The sequence below is a fragment of the Cottoperca gobio genome, chromosome 6 (genome assembly GCF_900634415.1).
Source record: "Cottoperca gobio chromosome 6, fCotGob3.1, whole genome shotgun sequence".
Classification (NCBI taxonomy): domain Eukaryota; kingdom Metazoa; phylum Chordata; class Actinopteri; order Perciformes; family Bovichtidae; genus Cottoperca; species Cottoperca gobio.
In genome coordinates this window covers 27009183-27018171 of record NC_041360.1, presented here as the reverse complement: position 1 = coordinate 27018171, position 8989 = coordinate 27009183, and the positions used below count along the sequence as shown (strand labels likewise).

At 39.7% G+C, this 8989-nt stretch overlaps 1 pseudogene; it reads left to right on the top strand.

Moving 5' to 3' along the window:
- Positions 1-2238: 2238 nt before the first annotated feature.
- On the top strand, positions 2239-8650 carry LOC115009261 (troponin I, fast skeletal muscle-like; annotated as a pseudogene).
- The last annotated feature ends 339 nt before the right edge of the window (positions 8651-8989 follow it).

The following is an 8989-nucleotide window of genomic DNA, read 5'->3' as shown; positions in this document are numbered from 1 at the left end:
TTAATTTGTTTGTTACATTTATTGGATATCTACGGAGCCCCGGAAGGGACATGTAGGGGGAAAAATCAAAGGCTGGAAAAAAAACTAAACAAAGACGTACTTTTGACTTAACTGTGTTAAGTGATAAGTAGCGGCGTAAAGCGAGGCAGAGGGAGCGCGGTGTACGATAGCTAGCTAATTCCCCTCTAAATTGTGGTCTGATAAACAGCAAATCGATCACAGTCCGTGCAGTCGTAGAGACGCTAAATGAAAAGGTTTTGCATAAAAATGTTCCACTTTTGGCGGCCGCCACAGTTTTTCCCATTAGGAGGCTGAAGTCAAGTGTGTGTGTGTGTGTGTGTGTGTGTGTGTGTGTGTGTGTGTGTGTGTGTGTGTGTGTGTTAGATTTTCTCTCTAACGACACGAGAAAATTAAGGAATATTTCCATTTGATGTGATAGTGCAGCGTTTAAAAACACATTGTGGACATTTATGCCTGGATTCAACTTTTTCCTACATTTCCATGCTTTTTAAAAGGACTTTTTCAGTCAATTAATTACAACGTCCAGGTTTTTCAGCAGTGCAGTGAAATTCATTTGAACTTCAACATTTTTCAGACAATTAATTTCAGCTGTAAATTTGTAATTTTTCTGCAGGAAAAGCCTTTTCTAATTCTTTATGCTAAGCTAGGCTAACCATGAACTGACTTCAACACACAGACATGAGACTTCAGAACATCTCACTCTCTATTTCCCAAAACATGTTTAACAATCCCTTTAAAGACGACAATAAGGAAAACTCTCCAAAAATAACACTTAATTCCAGAAGATTCTCTCAAAAATGAAGGAATATTTATGTCATGTGAGAGTACAGCAGTTAAAAACACATTGTGGACATTTATGCTATGCTACTATTTTTTTGCCTTTTCAGTCAATTAACTTCCAGGTTTTTCAGCAGTGTCGTGAAAGTCATTTGAACTTCAACATTTTTTAAGACGACTCATTTCATATTTCAGAATTTTCTGCAATGCTTCCCAATTAATTTCAGCTGTCATCTTTCTGCAGGAAATGCATTTTCTAATTCTTTATGCTAAGCTAGTAAGCAGTCTACTAAGCTAGAAGTCAGGTCATGTTAGCCTAGCTTATTTATGCTAAGATAGTAAGCTGGGCTAACCACGACCTGACTTTAACTCCGGAGTTGAAGTCAGGTCATGTTAGCCTAGCTTCTTTATGCTAAGATAGTAAGCTAGGCTAACCACGACCTGACTTTAACTCCGGAGTTGAAGTCAGGTCATGTTAGCCTAGCTTCTTTATGCTAAGATAGTAAGCTAGGCTAACCACGACCTGACTTTAACTCCGGAGTTGAAGTCAGGTCGTGCTAGCCTAGCTTAGCCTAGCTTACCCTAGTCAGTCTCATGTCTGTGTGTTGAGACTTCTCATCTCACTCGCTATTTCCCAAAAAGTGTCACAATCCTTTTTTATAGACGACAGAATAAGGAAAACTAAAATCTCCAAATAAAGCCTCATTTAATCCCAGAAAATTCTTGTAAAGATGAAATGAAGGAATATTTAAATATATATTTAAAAATTGATGATATTGCTTCAAAAACATTTAAAATATCAAAACGTTTACAAGACATTTGTGCGTCTATTTTTTTGAACAACACATTTCTTCTCCAACGTCCAGCTCTGGCAGTATCACAGTATCACAGTATCACCGCGTCACTGTTCAGCTGATGTTTTCAGCTCGCAGCTTCTTCAGGTTCAGCTTCCAACTTTTGCATTTGGTCGTCGACTTTTCTGCATTTTCTGCAATGCTTTGCAACTTTTTTTGCAGCTGTCAGCGTTCACACACAATGCTTTTGGTGATTCCTAAAACAGCTGATTTGAGTTTGTATCCTTCCTGACAGGATACAATGAGGGAATGTTTTAAAAACAATGTCTTTCGGTTATAAAGGATGATATTACTTCAAAAACAAACAACATTACAGATAAACTTCAGGGACGTGTTCAGCGGGAGATCAGAACTTTAAAGCTGTTTCAGGACTTCTGGTTCTAGTTTTAACGACCGTGAAGGGTGAAGAATGGCTCCAGTTTGTCCAGTTTATAGTCTTTTACAGACCCCCCCCCCCCTCCTGTGTGAATCTGCATCTTGAAGCTGAAGTCATCTCACAGGGGGGGCTGGGCCGGGTGTATTTCAGGAGCTCAGGGCCCATTGGTCTCTCCGGGAATCCATTTCCATAAAGAGGATCTGAGCGTTTTGCTGAGACATCTCAATCCACCATATATACCCTATTTCACTTTTCACTGTGTAGCTTTGGCAGTGTCTCCTTTTCTTCTTCAAGTGTGTCGTGCTCCTCTTCGTCTTCTTCCTCCTCTCTAGGTGAGAAATTATCTTCTTTATATGTTGTCCCTGTTTCTTTACGTCCTCTTTGAGTTTCTCTGACAGCAGCATCTTGAATTTAATCTCAAATTCAGCTCAGACACGTTCAGCAGAATCTAAAAAGCCTCATTTCAGAAGAGCATTACATTCGTTATTTGACCCCGACATCCTGAACTCGCTTTCTGCATGTTTGCTGCAGACGTTTGACCTTTTCCTGACAGATCTGGATTTATGTTTGGCTGCAGTCTGTTGTGTTTTATGGTCCTGAAGCTGTTTGCGGCGATAGAAAGCTATTCAACGGTTTTTAATTCGGCTTTTTTAATAAGAGCACATTGATTTATTTGAATCCCTGAAATCCTGGAAATGAAAATGTTACAGTTTAAAGCTTGATGGTATTAATTGTCAATGAATTGGTCCTTAATGTGGATAGAAGGGTTTTAATGCTTGATGAGTTTATTTCAGTGTTGCAGGATTGAGCTGTTGATTTACTTCTTGGCTGTTTGTTTTATTTTTAGCTTCTTAGCTTCAAGATTTGTCAAATTAAAGTTCAAAGAAAATTTTAAAAATGGAAATCGTGCAACTTTTAAAGGAGGGAAATATGGGTTTGCAAAAAAGGGTTAAATAAAATCAAAAAGCTGAATTATAAATGGGAATCTAATGTATTATTATTAGATAATTGACCTGATTTTGAGTTAATGTTTCCAAAGTAAAGAGATGAACTTTAGTTGAGGATAATCGTCCGGAGAACTAAATTAACCCTTCGCTCGATCTGTAAACTGGAGACGAGACACTCGATCCCGAACGTCCAAGTTTAGTTCAGTCGACGTCGCTGCTCTTCAGCTGTGGCCTCAGATCGCGTTACGGCACAAATATTCCCGTCCGTCCATCAGAGCAGCAAAACATGCTGATCTCAGAGAATCTCACACTGACGTCCTGATCTGAGCCACTACGGTGTCCTGCAGAGGTCAAAAACACCTCCGGACCTTTCAATGTGTTCTCCTGTGCTTCTTCATGCAGGTTGGGAAAAACAGAAAACGCCAAGATGTCTGAGTAAGTGTGACCGACACCATGTTTACAGAACTGTATCTCATGTTTATGGATAATAGGTGTAAATAAATCCATATTCATGACTGTTTTTAACGATATCAGAAATCTGCTTTATTTCCAGACACTAAAATGCAATAATGTACTTTAAACAAGTAAAACGGCATTAGTAAAATGTCTAATTATTTTATCAAGATGTTTTTCACATGATTTCAGAGTGTCATTAATGCACTTTATGATGTTTATGATTACATGTTGGTCTGATTCCTCCCGAACAGCAAAAAGATGACTTCCAGCCGCAGGCATCACCTGAAGGTAACTTAAAAACTATCTGTGTGTGTTTGTTATAGATCGATGTAGCTGCATTTCTTACAGTCGTGGATAAAAACAAGGTTTTCCTGAGAATATTAGCTATAAAAATATTACGTGTTGAGCTTTAAATATTTTCATATTGTCAACAAATAACTGAACACTGTGAGACTTCCTGTCTGTGGCTCTCGGCTCTCATTGGTTCCCACTGAACACAAATACAAAGTTTATTTTTATTTTTTTAAAGGCTCAGTAATTTCTTTAAATAGTTTTTATTAATGTAAGCAAAATGGTAAATTATTATATTATCATATTATCTGAATGATTTAAAGTTAAAGTTACATTTTTTATTCTTTAAAAGGGTTTTTAGTGAGAATTTAGTTTTTGATTTTAAATGTTAAATGTTTTTGAATATTAACACATTTAAATTTTTTGCCATTTTTCTTTTTATATGGGACGTGAACATTTGATCAATTAAATCTTTATTAATTATCAATTAAACAGCCATTAACACAGATCTTATGCTGATTCAATTCTTCATGGTAAATAAATGAAGTTATTGAAGATGTAAATCGTAAAACGTTATATAAACAGGAAGTAGTGCATTTGTTGGGGACTATTTTCAGCAGCGGATGAATCCACATTTGGTGTTCGTCCTTGAAACATAATTTCAGATCATGTTTTAAGGGATGACTTTCATTGCATATTGAGTAGTTTAATAGTTCTGCTTGTATGAAAGCTGTGTTTATTGTTCGTCCTGCAGAGTCTGATCCTGAATATCGCTCAGAAGTGGATCGATCAGGAGAAGAAGGACGATATTGCGGCGAAGGAGGCCTACATGGCCGAACACTGTCCCGCCCCGAACACGAGTGGAGACCAGAACGCCCTGATGGTAAGAGAAGCGTCAACAGGCTTGTTTGTAGAGCCGCCATTTTGGAAAAACATTCAATAATGAGGAATAAAAGAAACAATAAAAAGTCCTGCATTCAAAACTCAAGTATTAGCATCAAAATATAATTAAAGTACCAAAAGTAAAAGTCCTCCTCATGCAAAATGATAATAATATCATTATTACAGTACATTTAAACCGCTCATATCTTCACAGCACCACAGTTGATATTCTCGGCGTCTACGTGCACCTGTAGCCGTACGTAACGTGTGTTTGCGTGTTGACAGGAAAGCTGCAAGAAGCTGCACGCCTTCATCGACAGGCTTGATGAGGAGAGGTACGACATCGAGTCCAAAGTGCAGAAGGCCGACAAAGAGGTAAACGCGTCTGACGGGATGGACCACAACACAGAACCCTTTAAAGAACATTAAAGTAAAATAAAAAGTCTTCTCTCCTGACAGATTGAAGACTTGAATATCAAAGTGGTGGATCTGAGAGGAGTGAAGAAGCCCGCTCTGAAGAAAGTGCGTATGTCAGCTGACACCATGCTGAAGGCTCTGATGGGCTCCAAACACACGGTCACATGGACCTGAGGGCCAACCTGAAGCAGGTCAAGAAGGAGGTCAAGGAAGAGGTGAGTCTACCGCTTTATTAATATATCAGCATCATATCATTACAGATCAGCATAGCTCATAGCATAGCAAGCATAGCAGGATCAGCAGGAGCAGGGGAGCAGGACAGAGCAGGGCAAGCAGCATAGCATAGCGCAGAGCAATCAGAGAAGAGCAGGAGCAATCATTAGCAGAGCAGTATCATGATCAGGAGCAGAGCAGCAGAGCAGAGCAGGCAGGAAGCAGAGCATCAGCAGAGCAGATAGAGAAGATCATATCATTCATAATCATTATCAATTATCATCACAGCATTCACATTCATCATATCATCGTATTATCATTAATATCATCATATTAAGCAGCAGCAGGCAGCAGAGAGACGAGCAGGCATAGAACCCCGGAGCATAGCAAGAGGGGAGAGCAGCAGGGAGCATGAGCAGAGTGAGGCAGAGCGGAGCAGAGCAGAGCAGAGCAGAGCAGAGCATTCAGCAGAGCAGAGAAGCAGGAGCATAGAGCAGCAGAGCAGAGCAGAGCAGACAGAGCAGAGCAGAGCAAGCAGAGCAGCAGAGCAGAGAAGCAGCGGAGCAGAGGCAGGAGCAGAGCAGGAGAGCAGGAGCAGGAGAGCAGGAGGCAGAGCAGAGCAGAAGCAGGCAGAGCAGCGGAGCAGAGCAGCAGGAGCAGAGGAGAGAGCAGAGGAGAAGAGAGAGCAGCAGAGACAGAGCAGCAGAGAGAGGCAGAGAGCAGGAGAGCACAGAGAAGCAGAGAGCAGAGCAGGAGCAGAGCAGAGCAGAGCAGCAGAGCGAGAAGCAGAGAGAGAAGAGAGGCAGAAGCAGCAGATCAGCAGAGCAGCGGCAGAGCAGCGGACCGACAGGAGCAGAGCGCAGGATCAGAGAGCAGCACAGCAGAGCAGGGAGCAGGAGCAGGAGAGGAGCAGAGGAGTCAGGAGCAGCAGAGCAGCAGAGCAGCAGGCAGAGCAGAGACAGAGCAGCAGGCAGAGCAGAGGCAGAGCAGCAGAGCATAGCAGCTAGGCAGAGAGAGCAGAGCAGCAGAGCAGCAGCAGGAGAGAGAGGAGCAGAGCAGGAGAAGAGCAGGAGCAGAGCAGCAGAGAAGAGCAGAGGAGAAGCGCGAAGCAGGAGCAGAGCAGCAGAGCAGCAGGAGCAGAGCAGCGAGCAGAGCAGGGCAGAGCAGCAGAGCAGCAGCAGCAGAGTCAGAGCAGAGCAGCAGCAGAGGCAGAGCAGCAGAGCAGCAGAGCAGGAGGAGCAGGAGAAGAGCAGAGAAGCAGAGCAGAGCAGCAGAGAGCAGCAGCAGCAGCAGAGCAGAGCAGAGCAGCAGAGAGCCGGAGGGAAGCAGAGCAGCAGAGCAGAGCAAGCAGCAGAGCAGCAGAGCAGCAGGAGCAGCAGGCAGGCAGCAGCAGCAGAGCAGAGAGAGCAGAGCAGCAGCAGAGCAGGAGCAAGCAGGAGCAGAGAGCAGCGAGAGCAGGCCAGCAAGCAGAGCAGAAGGCAGGGAGCAGCAGCAGGCAGCAGCAGAGCAGCAGCAGCAGAGCAGCATGCGAAGGAGCAGGCAGAGCAGCAGCAGAGCAGAGAAGAGCAGCAGCAGATGCAGAGCAGCAGCAGCAACAGAGCAGAGCAACAGAGCAGAGCAGCAGAGCAGAGCAGAGCAGCAGCAGAGCAAGCATGCAGAAAAGCAAGCAGCAAGAGGCAGAGAGCAGAGCATCACAGCAGAGCAGGATCAGCAGAGCATGCCAGTAGCATATGCATCAGTAAGCTCGACATGAATAAATAAGATAGCATCATAAGCAGCAGCATCATATCATCACATATCAGTCATCATCATATCATATCATCATATCATCATCATATCATCTCATCCATATCATCATGAATATCATCATATCATTATATCATATATCATATCATATCATATCAATATATCATCATATCAATATCAGATCCATATATCATCATCATCATCATCATATCATATCATCATATCATCATATCATCATATCATATCATATCATATCATATCATATCATCATCATCATCATATCATATCATCATATCATATCATCATCATCATCATCATATCATATCATCATATCATATCATTATCATATGAGGGAGGAAGTATTCAGATCCTTTACGTGAGTAAATGTGTAATGTTCAATTATTAGTAGAATTTATGGATTGTTGGGTAAAAATAGTGAGAAATGTCTTCACAATGTTTTTTCTTATACAATTATTAACATTGTTAAAAGGAAATAAGCAAATGAATATGTTTGTGTACATAAAACAAATCTTACTTTTCAATCAGCTTACTAGATTTAGTTACTGAAAGCTAAATGTGCGCCATGCGTCTGTATTGTGGATAAAAAAAACATTAATATGGGATAATACTTTATTGTTGAAAACCTATTGGGACATTATAAATGAGTTAATAAGTATTAATTATCATAATAATAATAATAATAACAATAAAATGTATTTGTATATGACAGGAAATGCATTTTATAATAAGACATAGAACAAATATAAAAAAGGGATATAATGTCATTAATGGAAAATAAGATGAAAACAAAATATATGATAAAAGTAAAATGAAATAAAATACAACATAAGATGGAAAATAAAACTCACTGAATAATATTAATAATAATAATGATAATAAATAACAATAATTACAATAATAACAATAATAATAATAAATCAATAAAATAATGATAACAATAATTAACCAATAAAATAATAATAATCATAATAATAATAATAATCACTGATAGTGATGTTGTGAGATTTCCCTCAGGATCAATAAAGTTTAATCTTTTAACTTTTTCTTCTTTTCCCAGTTTTCTGTAAAGATTGTCAATTTAATCTAAAATCATAAATCACAACCGCTGATCAGATAAAGAAAACATCATTAAATGACTATAAAACAGACATTTGGGATCAGATCTGAAATAAATGTATCGTTGGAATAAGAATTGTATTCTAAATAAAACTAAACAAAAAGTCCAAATATATAAAATCCCTGAACACATTTTATATATTTTGTTTATTGTACTGCATCAAGGTAACTTCCTGTTTCCCCCGCAGCCCATAGAAGCTGCCGGCGACTGGCGTAAGAACATCGAGGATAAGGCCGACAGGAAGAAGATGTTCGAGACCGCCTAAAGGCGCCGCTGCTGTTTGTCTGTGTTTATATGAACTCCACGTGTCTTACAGGTGTTGGGTGAATCAGCTGCAGGTTCGCATGCCGCTCTGCATGAAAGTTAAAGCAGTTTTAAAGGATTTATTTGTATGTTTTGTTTGACTGGATGGAGAGGGAGGAGGTTCACACACCAACACACAACATTAAGTCTTAAACTCCACACATTCAGGGACATCCACACAAACTGAACCGTGTTGAGAAGAAGCAATAAAGTCAAATGTGGAAGAGAAGACGTGTGGACCTCGTTTTTATTTACCCAGCTGGAGCCACGAAGAAGAGCACCCCTCCAGAAATAACCCTTTATTCAAAATGTGTCAAAGCCTTTAATTTTTTATTTCTTTAATTTTGTTAGAATAAAATCACTTTGATTTATTTAAATAAATATATATAATTTAAATTTCAGGGAAAAAAGAGCAATTTGATTTTTTTTTTTATACGAATAAAAAACTATAGTTCTGTTTTTTTACAATTATTATTTTATGTGTTAGTTATGAATTAAGTAGAAATCAGTTCTGTGGAAATGAATAACACAGTACTTGAGTAAATGTACTTAGTTACTTTCCAACTCT